Consider the following 10,814-nt stretch of genomic DNA (forward strand, 5'->3'; position numbering starts at 1 on the left):
GTTACTTGTCTTCTCAGTAAAGCAAGTCAAGATGAAAGTTGACTATGGCACAAGAAGTTATCCCATCTGAACTTCAAGACCATGAATGAGTTTGTAAAGAAAGAACTGGTTAGAGGTATTCCGCAAGTGGAGTTTTCTAAGGATGGACTGTATGATGCTTGCCAAAAGGGAAAGCAAATCAAAGCATCATTCAGAAAGAAGCTTGATTCAACAATTGAAGAACCTTTGCAACTGCTACACATGGATTTGTTTGGACCAGTCAATGTGTTATCTATCTCAAGAAAAAGATTTTTCTTAGTAATTGTAGATGATTTCTCAAAGTTCTCTTGGACATATTTCCTTAAGTCTAAAGATGAGGCTAGTGAAATTATCATCAATCACATAAGGTAAGTCAACAATCATCCTAATTTCAAAGTTAGAAGAATCTGGAGTGACAATGGAACTGAGTTCAAGAATTCTGTTATGAGAGTATTTTATAAAGAGAATGGGACTATGCATGAGTTTTCAGCAGCAAGAACTCCACAACAAAATGGAGTAGTAGAAAGAAAGAACAGATCACTTATTGAAGCTGCAAGGACAATGCTTGAAGAATCAAAGTTACCAACATACTTCTGGGCTGAAGCTGTAAATACTGCATGCTACACTCAGAATATTTCTTTGGTTAATCATGCAAAATGCATGACCCCCTACCAATTATTCAAGAACAAGAAGCCAACTCTAAATTTTCTTCATGTTTTTGGCTGCAAATGTTATATCTTGAAAAATCAAACTGATCAGAATGGGAAGTTTGATGCTAAAGCAGATGAAGGAATTTTTGTTGGATATGCTGTTGGTAAAGCATACAGAGTCTACAATCAGAGAACCAACATTGTTATGGAATCAATACTTGTTGTATTTGATGATAAAAAGATTGAAGGACTGCAAGATGGAGATTACCATGAGAGCCTCAAATTTGACAATGTGGAGATGGTTAATGATGACAGTGATGATGAAAGTGATCAAGAAACTACTAATAAGGATAGTGCAGAAAAATCTACAATCAATGAAGCTAATAACTCAACATCCATCGAGTTACAGAATGCTTCATCCATCGACAGATAATCTGCATCATCCATCGGGAGACAGTCAACTTCATCCGTCGAAACTCAAAATACACCATCTGTTGGGTCATCAAAAGAAGCTGAAAGTCAAAATAGATCACTTACAGCAAGTTCCCCTTTCTCAAATCATAGATTCACAAACTCAGGGGGAGTTTCTAATAATCAAAACTCAATCTCACATCAAGACAACAATGAGGCCTCTTCATCTAGAGCTAATCTACCTCAACAAAGAAAATGGACAAAGGATCACCCCTTTGAGCTCATCATTGGTGATGTATCTTCTAGAGTTCAAATAAGGAGAGCAACTCTAGAAGAATGTCTATATAGCAGTTTCCTATCTAAGGAAGATCCAAAGAAGGTAGAAGAAGCTTTGTTGGATCCTGATTGGATTTTAGCTATGCAGGAGGAGCTAAACCAATTTGAAAGGAACAATGTATGAAAGCTGGTACCCAAGCTTAAAGGAAAGAATCCAATAGACACCAAATGGGTATTCAGAAACAAGATGGATGAAAATGGCATATTAGTCATGAACAAAGCTAGATTGTTTGCTAAGGGCTACTGTCAAAAAGAAGGAATAGATTTTGATGAAACCTTTGATCCTGTTGCTAGACTTGAAGCCATCAGAATCTTCTTAGCCTATGCAGCCCATGCTAATTTCAAGGTCTATCAAATGGATGTCAAGAGTGCCTTTCTAAATGGAGATTTGAAGGAGGAAGTCTATGTCAGTCAACCTCCTGGTTTTGAAGATCCAAATCTACCTGATCATGATACTACCTTTTGAAAGCACTCTATGGATTGGAGCAAGCACCTAGAGTCTGGTATGACACTTTGTCAAAGTTTCTTTTAGAGAATCACTTCACTAGAGGTACTGTAGACAAAACTTTATTCTTTAGAAATGTTAATGGCTCTAGCATACTTGTTCAAATTTATGTAGATGATATTATTTTTGGCTCTACAGATGAAAAACTTTGCAAAAAGTTTGCCAAATTGATGCAAAGTAAGTATGAAATGAGCATGATGGGAGAACTAACTTACTTTCTTGGTTTGCAAGTTAAGCAAGTTAGTGATGGAATATTCATTAGTCAAACTAAATACATTTATGATCATTTAATGAAGTTTGAACTAATGGATTGCACATCTGCAAAAACTCTCATGGCCACTTCAACTAAACTTGAATTAAACACTACTGAAAAGTATGTAGATATTTCAAGTTATAGAGGCATGGTTGGCTCACTTCTATACTTAACAACTAGTAGACCATATATAATGTTTTCTATATGTTTTTGTGCTAGATTTCAGGCTGATCCTAGAGAATCTCATTTAATTGTTATTAAGAGAATTTTCAGATATCTCAAAGGTACACCAAAACTTGGCATTTGGTACCCTAGAGATTCTGGTTTTGATCTAACTGGTTTTTCAGATGCAGATTATGCAGGGTGTAGAATTGATAGAAAAAGTACAACAGGAACCTGTCAATTTCTATGAAACAAGCTTGTGTCCTGGTTCAGTAAAAAGCAAATTTCAGTTTCTACTTCTACAGCAGAAGCTGAATATATTGCTGCTGGTAGTTGTTGTGCACATATTTTGTGGATGAAAAACCAATTGCTAGACTATGGTCTGCAAGTGGAAATAATTCCCATTTTCTGTGATAACACAAGTGCAATTTCCATCACTGAGAATACAGTACAACATTCAAGAACAAAGCACATGACATCAAGTACCACTTCAAAAAGGAACATGTAATGAATGGTACTGTGAAACTACATTTTGTTCCAAGTGAAAAACAGCTTGCAGATATATTTACCAAGACACTGGATGAATCCACCTTTTCAAAGTTGGTAAGTGAGATGCTTAATTACTCTTGAATCTTTTCAAATAATTTGCAAGTTGTGATGCAGCCAGAAATTTAATTGATTTTTCAGTCTTGGATGAAATTTTGGCTAAGTCAAAATTTACATCCCGATAAATGATCATTATCCATCGATTTCGATCATCCGTCGATATACAATTTGTTAATAAAATCAATTATTTTTCTGGAATATTTTATATCTCGACGGATAACTGATTTATCCTCATACGTCGAATTGTCTCATTCCTAGTCGTTGATTTTCTGAACATTATCCATCGAGTATACTTACAGTTTGTAAGCATAACACGACGGATAAGTGATGGAATTTTTATAGTTTATTTTTAAACGGCTATTTTGGGCAATTTTTATTGGTCACCTTATTTTACTTTATTATTTTTGACAGTTATTTTTGAGATAGTATAAAAGCAAAATTCATTTTCATTTCTTTTCTTTTATCATTCTCAATTCATCTGCTCTAACTTCTTTCTTTCTCAAAAGTAATTACCCTCTCTCTCTGCAATTTTTACTCTCTAACAATGGCACCAGTCATCAAGATCATGTCTCAAACTGGCTTCATCTATGAGAAGAACAATTTCACGGCTCTAGTGAACAAGGGGATTCAGCAGTCTGGCGAGTACCACAAAATGATGGATTTTGTGCAAGGCTGTAAGCTCAAATATGCCATGCTAGAGTCTCTCACTATCTACTGTGACATTATGGAGGAAATATGGATGACTGCAGTATACAACTCAACTGACAAGACCATCACTTTCACTATTAAAGGTAAGAAATTCTGTGTTAATAGTGACATTATTAAAGCATGCTTTAGGATTCCTGATAATACTGTCACTACTCCACACACAGACACTGATATTGTTAACATGTTAAACTCCATGGGTTATGCACTCACCATCTCTAAATTAAGTGAAATTAGGAGATTGGGTAATAGGAAAGAATGGAGTTATCTGTGTGATGTAGTTACTAAAGTATTTTCTGGTAAAATTAGCAATTTTGATTCTGTTAATATCTCCATGCTCAATATGCTCTACATGCTAGTAACTGATAAATACTTCAATTTTAGTGATCTAGTCTTGTTTGAGTTGGGGTTTAAGTTAGGGGAGCTTAATAAGAGGGGTAAGAATGTTTATTATGCTAAATTTTTCATGATGCTTGCTAACCACCTCTCTGAGGATATTGTGCTTGAGAACCCAACCAACAAGTTAGATTGTTGGGTTCAAGAAAGAAGAATTATTGCAGATCTTAATAGAGTAGATCACCACAAAGAGGTGCCACTCTTCTACTTTCCAGTAATTGAGGCACCTCAGGTAAGTGAGGTAATTTTAACTGTCTCTACTCTTCCAACCTCAACCATTTCTTTGCCTTCTAGTGTAGCAGTGACATCTGTGTCAATGACCAGACAGATACCTACCCAAGCTACCAAAACCAAAGTTTCAAAATCAAAGACAAAGAAAGCCCCCTCTGGTGTCTCTCAAAAGATGCCAGTTGTAAAATCCACTAAACACAAAGAGGGGAGTGTGAAGGTGGGAAAGACAGGTGAGGGACATAGTGAAAATCAAAGAAGCCCTAAGGATAAGGATGTTGAGCATAGTGTACCCAAACCAAGCCACACCACAGTTTCCAAACAAACTATGGTTATTAATAAGGATAAAAGCTCAATTCTAGTTTCGTCCTCCCAAAAGGATGTAACTACTGAAACAAGCTCTCAACCAGGAGCACAAAACAAAAGGGGTAGGGACACAAGTTCACCACAAACCTACACAAGAAAGAAGAAATCTAAAACCCTTGGGGATGCACAGGGTACACACAGTGCAAACTGGAGCTAAAGACCCAGTCACTGCACCATCTCAAAGTCAAATTGATGAGGCTCCAACAAATGTGGAGTCACAACCAAAATCTGTACAAATTGAAATACCTCAAACACCAAATTCTCCCACACATTCTTTGGATGTTGACATGATTCAAACATCACAACTATATTCTCAATCTTTAACTCTGTTGGAGAAGCCAAAAATCCATGCAAGTGAGCATCATCTTCTAGATGATTTGTCGGCTCACTTGCCATTCCTTTCTGAGACTGTTGAGACATCTGTGCCAAACTTTTCATCAATCTGCACAGAGTCCACAATAGTTTCCACTCCAAACTCAACTATTTCTTCTATCCCGATGGATATCTTTCATCCGTCGAGCAGTGATTGTATCCCGACGGATAAGCTTAACAGCAGTTATCCGTCGAATAGTCAAACTGCTAACCCGACAGATATTTCTACTCACTCGATGGATATTGTTCATCCGTCGAGTAGTGATTATATCCCGACGGATGTGCCTAACAGCAGTCATCCGTCGGATAGTCAAATTACTAAACCGATGGATATTTCTCATCCGTCGGGTGTCTCTGCACAACTCCAAAGTTCAACTACAGTCACAAGTGCAGATGACTTAGTAATTATGCAATCATTATTAGGATTGAGGGAAGGTAGTGACATGAGTGAGAGTCTGGCTTGCTCCCAGGAAAAAGGAGAGAATAAGAGTGATCCAATGCAGTCCACTTCTTCAGGACTGGCAAAAGTGAGTGTGAGGAGTTCCACCTTAGATGGTGAAGGTGATGGTGTGAGGGTGGGGAGCCAAGGTGAGACCTTGATGCAAGAAAAGAGAGATAATGAGAGAAATACAGGTACAGGAGATATAAGGGTGGGTGTCATTGCAAGTGAGTTAATGAATGTCCAGGATGCTAATAGGGAGGAACTATTTCAGCAAAGTCAAGTTGTTGTAGATTCCACCTCCTTGGATTTTGAGGCATTTACTCACCCTGTTCCAGCATATCAACTTCTAGCTGGACAGGGCAATGATAATGCAGAAAGGATGCTAAACTTGGTGCACACCACACAGTCCATGCAAAGAGCTAAGGATGCCATCACAGCTTTGCCATCAATAGCTGGTGATGTTGATTATGAGGCTGGTGGCTCAGAGTAATTCTTTGGAGGTGAGGGTGGAGATAGTGAAGAAGAGCCATTGGACATAGGGGGAGAAGTAGGCCCTAGTTCAAGATCAGGCATGCCATCTTGGGCATTTTCAAAGAAGTGTGATAAACAGTATTTCAAGACCACTCTCATCCAACTTATCAGCCAAACACAGTCTGCACTTCAATCATCCACAAATGCTAGCACCAAGAAGCTTCTGCAAGCACATCTTGCATCTCTCCAACTACAACAAATACCAGGCTACCAACAAAGTCAAAATGTCTCCCTCATCAAAAATGAAGTTGATCAACTCAAGAAAGACATATCTAACAAGTTGGAAGCTAGACTTCCAGAGACAACAATGATAGACATTAAAAGATAGCTCAGGAAAAAATCTGATCTTGCAACCAAGGTGGATTCCTTGGATAAAAGAATGGTTTCTATGGAAGCTTCTCTTACAACAATCCTTCTACACCAAGCTCAACAAACAGACTTGCTTCAGAAACTGGTGGCTGCACAGACCTCCTCCTCTACTCAGCTTGATGATAACAAAAAGGGGGAGAAAGAGAGCTCTAAAAGTGAGGGGGAGCAAAAAGTGCTCAACATTCAAGTGAGTAAAGCAATTGTGCCAACAATTACTTTCACAAAGCCACCAGCTAAAGATAGCATTTGATCTAATCAATGAAGCAACAGCCACTTTAAGAGCAGCTGAGGAGAAGTAGTTTAGTACAATCAACTGGGAGAAAATTGATGAGGATATTTAAAAGAAATTTGGTCTAGCAAAGAATCCATAAAAATCATCCATTCATCACTCTCAAGTCAGAAAAAATTCTATGAATGATATGAGCATGAACTATTTGTAAAGAGGCCAGACATGCTGCATCAAGTCTCTAAAGGCAGATCTAATCATGAATCCAAAGGTGAACTACCCAAAATCTTCACTAAAGAACCCTTTGGACACAGTGTATAAGACACCAAATGTAACACCCCCAGATCCGGGGTCGGGGATCCGGGTCGTCACGGTCTTTCTTTCCACAATATCACTTCACTTAATTAATAAATAACCTTATGCTGTGACCCCACACTAACACACACCACAACCCGTTATAGTCTCAGAGATGAAATTGAAATAAGTACAAGTCTTTGAATCCACAATTTAAAAGTTATTACAACCCAAAATGATTACTTGATAAATTTACAGTTAATTGCCATTATCTGCCACAAGTTATAATTATACATAATTGATTCTCAAAAGTAGATGGTCTGATCTACAATAGATCTACCTCTGCAGCTATAGCAGCTACAACATCAACGGGAAGACGCAGGACGCTTCCCACGCGCTTGCGCTGGGTCTGCTGGAGTCTGGCCATCTTTCCTAACTGTTGTTGTGTGATGAAGAAATAAAGCAAGGGTGAGCAGCAAGCCCACCAAAATAATATGTATAATGATTAACAATATATGAGCCTACTCATAATACTCATGAAAGTCTTGGTCAAAAGAAATGAACCAAGTTGATATCTTAATGCGATGAAGTCGCAAAATATTCAGTATATATATATATACATATATACTTTTCAAAATATTGGAAGTCCTCTTCCATGCATAATATACACAAAGTCCCAGTGTATAACTGTATAAAAATATCGTTGCAAGGTGATCTCATATATCTAACCTTGTCTCAACGTTTTTCTGAAAATCTTTGTCATGCATAAGATAATCATTTACTAGATATAAGTCTAAAATATGAAGTTACAAGATACTCCAATATACTTATATCTTTTCCAAATACTACTTGAACTCCCACCATTCAAGTTATAATTAGTTTCCAAAGTTCATCACATAGATGAGACTACAAGACCAGATTTGAATAGATTCAATCTTTGAAATATTATTGAATGAAAAAGTTATGAGATACTTTATTTAGTCCCGATATATATATAACCACATATATATACCCCTTTCAACATTTCCTGAAACCTCTGTTATGTAAAGTATGAACAGAGTTTGAAACATCCAATGAATTTTGGAAAGGAAAAGAATTTTGGCATAAACCCGATATCTCGCTGATCAGGCAAAGATACCAATAAGTAACCTTTTCTACTGTAGATGGATGAATTCCTCACCGGTCATCACCCTGGCCGCATTAGGACCTCGCGCTCGACCGTACCCCGGCCCCTCACGCGTTGATGGACTGCCACCCAGCCACTTACACAATAATAGACCGTACCCCGGCCTGTCGCTTATGCCGACTCAATCAAATGGACTTACTTCCCGAACATTGGGCAAGTAATCAAATTGTTTTCTCAAAACAGCAACCTCGTTGCGAATATAAAATACACCACAGAGCCGGATTCCCCAGGTTTTGAGCGAGTATTTAAATCCCCTTTAAAAAGGAAGATCTTAAATATAAAAATGAGTTTTGGGATCCGCTCTGACTTTTAAAAATCATTTTGAAGACTCGAAAACACTTTAAAGAGTGTTTGGAGTAAGGCTGATTTAATGAAGTAAATCAGTCCCCAGAATATTAGAAAATATCTGAATATTATTAATTAAATAATATTCCCATAAAGAATAATCTTTATAAAAATAATTGAAGTAGAAGTATTAAAACTTATACTTGAAACGAGTATTAAATAACCAAAGATATACTTATATGAAAGTATTATCTTTATTTGAATAATCGAAAATAAGTTTGATTATTGACACCTTATTCTTTAATAAAATAAAGAACATACCTCAGCAAATAATCGGAGTCATAGATCCTCAAATGAATATTCAAATAATATTCATTAAATAATATAAACTGAGTCATAAGCCCTCGAATGAATATTCAAATAATATTCAATAAATAATATAAAAGAGTCATAAGCCCTCGAATGAATATTCAAATAATATTCAGATAAATAAATAAAAGGAGTCATAAGTCCTCGAATTAATATTCAAAATAATATTCATTTAATATAAAGGAGTCATACGCCTTCGAATAATATTCAAAATAATATTCAATAATAAAATAAAGTTAAAGTTATCGAATAAACCTTATTCGATTAATAGTTTTAAAAACTATATCCATATATATATATAAATATATATATATATATAATATACTCGGGAACATCGACTCCCGGTTTAGAAATATGTTCACCTTTTATCCCCTATACTAAGGGTATACGCAACTACTTGCTTATTTCTAGCATAGGTATTATGCAACTATAAGCATTGAAATCAACAGATAGATAACCAGATTATGAAACAGACATGCATATATACCATATTAGCATGCTCCAATATATCGCAAAATTTGCTAATAACAATCATGCAATATCACAAGATAATGCATATACATATATTTACATCACAACAACAGTATAACGGGTAGAAAACTTGCCTGAGCGACTGGGGGTTACGAATGGCTCGGGACGAGTCTGGTAACCTATAAGCAACAAGTAAGTTGGAATTAAACCAAAGTCACTTGTAAATCTATACTTTAACTAACTTAGACTCTAACGCTCGTTTTGCGCTCACTGATTCGCTTAAGTCACTCGGGTACCCTCGGCTCCACCATTTTTAATAATTTAACCTTTACGAGTTTTAAAGCGATTCCTTCGCGAGTGTATTACCAACTGCCTAACACACTTACCATAAATGTTTCATACATTAATTAACCCTTTTTGGTCTTTAACCTACATTTCAAAGTAAGGCGAGGGAAAAAGTTTCGTTCGCGAAACGCCGTTACTTGAAACGGTCGTTTCTCCTAAACCGTGCATCGGAATCGAACGAACTACATATCAAAACGAAGCTCGTAACATGAACTATCTAATCATGGCAATGGTCAAAACCTAGCAGTGAGTTCAAGGGTTCTGATCTTAAGAACAAAAACAGTCTACGGTAAATCGGGCATTACGACGGCTATGTTTACGCGATTTCCCAATTTTATACCATTCAATTCCATCAGCAAACAACCCCAATCCCTTCATACAATCAAAGTCCATCCATATCACATCCTAACAGCCCCAAAACTCAATATTATGAACTTTATACTACCCTCAAACATGAACTAAAAGCTATACTTAAGTTCATTAACCAATAATCAAGATTTACAACTTCAAACTCATTACAAATCCAACCACACTCTAAGTATACAAGGATCATGCTCCTCATGAATTATAACAATCAAAACCATTCCTAATACTCAAAAGTAAAGCTAGGGTTTGAAGTTTTATACCTTCTTGAAGCTTTTAATCAATGAAAGATCCTTGGAAAGCCCATGGAAGCCTTGATCTATGCTTAAGCTACCTTGTCCTTACAAATAAAATCAAGAATCAAAAATTTGTTCTTGAAAGTTACTATTCACCCTAAACTTTTTGGAATTGATTAACTAGGTAAACCTTGGATTCTTGGATCCAAACTTATAGCATAACTAAGTTATGAATTATGGAAGCTAAAGAAACAAACCTTATAATTTTTGAAGGTGTGTAGCTTGAGTTTTTGAAAACTCCTCCTTGTTTTTCTTGAAAAGGCCGAGAGCAAGATGAAGAAGAAAGAGAGATTTTTGTGGTTTTGCTTTGATTTGATTTTTGGTTGGTTGTTTTTGTTTTGTTTTAGGTCAATTACCCATTTACCCTTGATTTTGTGTGGCTAATATTCCACCACATTTCCTTCCCTCTTATGTCATGCTTGCATCACTTTGTGATGTCATCACCCCTCCTTTGTCCTCTTTCTATTGGTTGGATGACATCATCCCCCACTAATCCCTTTGATTAGCTTCTAATTGTTTGCCTAATGACCGCTGATCTGTTATACGGTTCGCTTAACTTTCGTTCTCGTTTTTCGTTTGAAGGATCATACCCGGGATTTTATTACTTAGGTTCCCTTAACCTTTCTCAA

This window comes from Apium graveolens, chromosome 8 (genome assembly GCF_009905375.1).
Source record: "Apium graveolens cultivar Ventura chromosome 8, ASM990537v1, whole genome shotgun sequence".
NCBI classification, from domain to species: domain Eukaryota; kingdom Viridiplantae; phylum Streptophyta; class Magnoliopsida; order Apiales; family Apiaceae; genus Apium; species Apium graveolens.